General features: G+C 39.2%; 1 long non-coding RNA gene across 1 annotated transcript; it reads left to right on the top strand.

Annotated features, from left to right (window-relative positions):
* Positions 1-3,289: 3,289 nt before the first annotated feature.
* On the top strand, positions 3,290-4,375 carry LOC137991951 (uncharacterized). Its single transcript, XR_011121622.1, has 3 exons — positions 3,290-3,343; positions 3,751-3,873; positions 4,249-4,375. It is a non-coding gene; the product is annotated as an uncharacterized lncRNA (long non-coding RNA).
* The last annotated feature ends 1,246 nt before the right edge of the window (positions 4,376-5,621 follow it).

Below are 5,621 nucleotides of genomic sequence, written 5' to 3'. Positions count from 1 at the left end.
GTAGTAACTTGTATGAAGAAAACAATTGTAAACCATGTTTAACTAAAAAGCCTTTATAAGCTTTGGTGTGAATGCGGTAACCTTTAAGTTGCTTTCTTTTCATGTAATACACAGCCCTGAGTACTATCTTAGATATATTTTCAATAGTTAAAATTTCAAGGAGACCAGGTTTCCTCATGCAGTGAATAGTCTAAATAGGCTTCTGTCTTAGCACCCCCTACGCTCGCAATGCCAAAATGTTGCTGGCATTAATTACTATTTTTCTGTTACTCCTACAGGAGGAGACAGAAATGGAAACATATTTCCACTAAGGTTAGGAAATCAACGTAATAATCTACTGTAGGTTATATGAATAACGTATGCCTAATAATGAAAAAGATGACTTATCACACCAATGGCACTCATTTATTCAATGTTAATGGCTTAAACCTTTTTTTTAGCTCGGAAGAGGACTTAATGATTAAAGAAGGATAATTGGGACTAGGCTTTTAGGAAAATACCCTCGGTAGATAGAGTCCCTAATCGAGCCAGGACACTTGGGACCAGGCTCTTCGTGAGCCTGGACACTTGGGACTAGGTTCTTAGGATCCTATCACAGTTTTATCTTTTAGGCATATTGGGGTAGTAAAATAATATATTTTATAATTTCCTACTGGATCGCTCTGGACCAGGCTCTGAGGAATCTATCAACAATACAACAATATGCATTAACGAGGCGGTGAATATGTCCTTCATTTTAAACGTGGTCGCTTGGGAACAGGTTCTTTGTTAGCCTACGCACCCTCCGTTGATAGACTCACTAATCTAGCCAGAACACTTGAAACCAGGCTCTTCGTGAGCCGGGACGTTTGGGACCAGATTCTGAGAATTCTACCAAAGTATAATTTATATAAAAGTTAGGAGTAGCAAGAAGATATATACACGGAAACTTAATTCATTTATTTCTTCCCCGATACATTTTGTTGATTTAGGACAGATTAAAGTCCACATTACATTCGGATTCTACACAAAAAGGAACTGGCATAGCGCGTTAGCGGGCTAGACTCTGGATCTGGCGGTCCTGGTTACTAGGGCGTTGACATGTCGTCTTGGGAAGGCAATTTTCTTTAACAGTGCCTCTCTCCACCCAGATGTATAAATGGGCACCAGTGATTATTATCCTGTCCAGGAAAGAAGAGCAGTAACCAATTTAAGCTCCAGCAGGTACGAGCAAGCACTAGGCCTTGTGACGACTTACCTAATCACCTACAGCATGCATAATGGCCCTCCAGAGCGATTACCGCCTAGGTTGCTTCTTATTACCGAAACCAGAGTTAAGGGTCAGCAATTCAGTGTGAGTCCATAAAGACTTACTTTTTCATGTGATCTACAGCTACGGGTGCCATAAAAACCCCTAGTCTTTAAGGGCTCCAAGAAAGCTGAAATATTTTATTTCCCAAGTTGCCAAAACAGTAGACTTTGCCGGAAGGATAACCCACTCCACCCCTGTCCTATCTTTGGATATATATGCAGTATTGATGCCACCATGGACCTCTGCTGTTTGAGAAAGCAACAAAAGGAAAATACTGATAGAGAAACGGAAAGAGTGCCCATGAGTAATCTTCAAGCAATTTAGCGGATTGGCGGCGAAAACGGACCGTGTTGGACCTCCTTATCAATAATTTACAACATACGTTAGCCATTTACACTGGGGCACTGGGTATGAATAAATATTCAGTAAACAAATCATGCCATTGACGTTCTCATACAGGTAGTCTATCATAATTATTCTCTGCAATATCAAGGAGACGAATCTGCACGAGAAAACAACTGAATTCCAAGTCAGTCATAGCCAGCAAACTACAATGACCTCGTCACGTACGGTATTAATCGACCTGTGTATATCTAACTCGCAACGACGCACTTGCGACCAATTTATCGCTGGGGCTAAAGTTTCTAATGTTACCTCACTTTTAAGGGATTGTAGGAAAGGGACATGTCCGTAAAAGTGAAGCCAGGTAAGCGTTTTTTGTAAGTGAATTTATCCAGACACTTCGCAAATAGACTGGAAGAGTGAATGCAATTTGTGTTAACTTTAATTATATTCGAAATTTCTTAAAGGTTCAAAACGATTCTCAAGTAGTGTCAAGACAGATGTTGTGGTTGCATTTAAAGAGACCGATAAGTCCTTTTTTCTTCAGAAAATATTAAAGCCCAAACAGGTGGTTATAGTACTACTGAGTGGAACTACAAAGCTTGCTTATATCCTGATTAATTAATTAGCGCTTAATTACTACGGGCCACAGACGTGATACGTTGAACGAGTTGAACAAAGGAGATAAACTTAACATTGCAGTTTGGACGAAAAAGCTGCAATTTTGCATTGTGATTTACCGGCAAGAGATGTGTTATTAGGTAAATAAAGACTTTTCACAGCGGCTCTATTGTCGGTAATTTTCAAGACTTCTTCCAAGAAATTTATAACCGCTGTCGGACCACTATCTGATCGGTCCTAAAACAATCACATAAAAAAATTCTTATTAACGACAAGTCTTTTCGGTGACAATTAACTTCAGAGTCTCTTTTAACCATAACTTGGAAGGAAAAAAGATAATCGAAATTAAATGGCTGATTTTTGCAGACACGCTTTGTTGAAACTTTAACCGGAAGTGGCCTGGTTAGCCATCTTCTCGTAAGTTTTTTTCTTAGTAAAAAGCCTCAACCTTAGTATTTTTTTCTTGATATTACTAAACTAAGGGCTGAACTTTGCATGGATACTAAGACCTCAAGATATAAAACATGGGCATGGAAAATATTTGGTCTGAAAAACAGGCCATTTCCGGTTGCTTCACATATGCTTCAAATATGACCAAGTTGTGATAACAGCCACAAGCTAGCGAAAAATTTTCATGAGCTAATGTTCTCACCCATAAAAGCCTAAGGATAGGGCTTTACAAAGATGGTTTTGTTTTTGCCTGAAATTAATTTTATGTTGCTAAAAGAGAGATTTAAATGTGGCCAAAATTGCACTGAAAATCGGCCTCTGGGGACCCCTTAGGGGCTGATATCCAGAACTCGGCCAAAAAAAGGTCGTTGAAGCTGAAACTTTGGCGTATTACATAAGTCGACATAAGTACTTTGTGTACCAATTTTAAGCGAAATCGGCCGACCTTCATTTCCAAGTCTGCCCCGATCTCTCAGGCAGAAGCTCTTAAGGGTAATCTAATAGCCTTGACTACAATTTTGCAGAGAACAACTTGGCAAGTTCCGGGCGGAAAGGGAGGAACAAGATCATAACTTCCGTCAAGCGCAATTGCAGGATCTAGGAAATAACGAAAGTGATCCAGGAAAGGTTGAACGACAGGTAAACATTAATCGCATCATCAAAGTATAAAAGCGCTGTTACACTGTGAAATGTTTCGTGCAACTTATCTCGCAATGTTTTGGGGACATTGTGGCGGGACAAGTTGCATGAAACAATTCAATGTGTAACATACCCTGCAACGGCAAAAATCGTTGCGAGACAAGTTGCAAGAGCCGTTGCCTATAGTACAATTAGGATGTACTTTTCGTGCAACTTGTCGCGCAACGATTTTGGCCGTTGCAGGGTAGTAGTGTTTGCCATAGATGGGTAGATCCAAACAACGTATTAAATGGCTTTAATGGAAAGCAACAGAGGCTTCCCTGTATTCTTTTCATTCTTACGTACTGCATTGAATATACCGTCTTCATAAACAGATAAACTGCAACAACTTTGCAACGACTTTGCAGGATAACGAAAAGAAGGCAAGGAAAGCCCGCTTGTCCGATGAGCCAGAGGATGGGGTGACCATCCGAATTCGGGCCGCGAAAGGGACGTTGTCGAGGAGATTTAAAAGAGGAGCCCATTTTCAGGTAAGGAACAGCACTTTCTTAAAAAATTATTTAGTCGTTTCAAAGAATATCTAAGTTATATGGGTATAACTGAGAGGTAAAGTTCAATGAAGGTGTTACGGATTACTTAAGTATTATTCCTATGAATTTTGTTTTGACTTGCTCCTAATTCGCTAAAAAACTAAACCATAATCATTCCTTTAAATTTTTACGGAACTATTTAATAACTCAGTGCAATGTAACAAAACTCGAAACATGCGTTGCGTACAAACAAGTTACGTACAAACAAGTACGTGCAAGGTTAATGAAAAGATTTAGACTCCTTGACTCAGAAGTAGAACCGTAACCAACTGAAATATTCACCACATTCTTATGTTTTTCTTCTCAATGGGACAGGAGGTCTACGACTGGGCAGGAACAACCGAAAGTTTGCCCCACTGTTTCACGCTACACAGAGGGAAACATCTTGTTTCCCACCCAGAAACGGTCAGCCAAGACGAGACGTTAAACCTTACTGAAAGAGTAAGTAGAAAGTAAAAAACGAACTAAATTCACACTAACTAATTAAACGTGTCATTAAAAAATAAAAATGAGCACAGGAAGGCTGAAAGACTGCATTTTACGTAGGGTACATGGACGTTCTAATGTGTGCCTTCATTGTGTTGAATTTGGAGTCTACATTATGTCAAGTAGTAACTTGTATGAAGAAAACAATTGTAAACCATGTTTAACTAAAAAGCCTTTATAAGCTTTGGTGTGAATGCGGTAACCTTTAAGTTGCTTTCTTTTCATGTAATACACAGCCCTGAGTACTATCTTAGATATATTTTCAATAGTTAAAATTTCAAGGAGACCAGGTTTCCTCATGCAGTGAATAGTCTAAATAGGCTTCTGTCTTAGCACCCCCTACGCTCGCAATGCCAAAATGTTGCTGGCATTAATTACTATTTTTCTGTTACTCCTACAGGAGGAGACAGAAATGGAAACATATTTCCACTAAGGTTAGGAAATCAACGTAATAATCTACTGTAGGTTATATGAATAACGTATGCCTAATAATGAAAAAGATGACTTATCACACCAATGGCACTCATTTATTCAATGTTAATGGCTTAAACCTTTTTTTTTAGCTTGGAAGAGGACTTAATGATTAAAGAAGGATAATTGGACTAGGCTTTTAGGAAAATACCCTCGGTAGATAGAGTCCCTAATCGAGCCAGGACACTTGGGACCAGGCTCTTCGTGAGCCTGGACACTTGGGACCAGGTTCTTAGGATCCTATCACAGTTTTATCTTTTAGGCATATTGGGGTAGTAAAATAATATATTTTATAATTTCCTACTGGATCGCTCTGGACCAGGCTCTGAGGAATCTATCAACAATACAACGATATGCATTAACGAGGCGGTGAATATGTCCTTCATTTTAAACGTGGTCGCTTGGGAACAGGTTCTTTGTTAGCCTACGCACCCTCCGTTGATAGACTCACTAATCTAGCCAGAACACTTGAAACCAGGCTCTTCGTGAGCCGGGACGTTTGGGACCAGATTCTGAGAATTCTACCAAAGTATAATTTATATGAAAGTTAGGAGTAGCAAGAAGATATATACACAGAAACTTAATTTAACTGGGCAATAATTTTGATGTGAAATCAGTTAACTCGGTTCTTATAATATTAACATAACCACAGCACATTTGTTTAATTCTTGAACACTTAGTTAGGTAAACTGAAAGGGGGGTATTCTACTCACACGTGTCAAACAGCCATC

This window comes from Montipora foliosa, chromosome 2, assembly GCF_036669935.1.
Source record: "Montipora foliosa isolate CH-2021 chromosome 2, ASM3666993v2, whole genome shotgun sequence".
Taxonomy (NCBI): Eukaryota; Metazoa; Cnidaria; class Anthozoa; order Scleractinia; family Acroporidae; genus Montipora; species Montipora foliosa.
The sequence above is the reverse complement of the archived record's forward strand: the minus strand, read 5'-3'. Positions and strand labels throughout refer to the sequence as shown.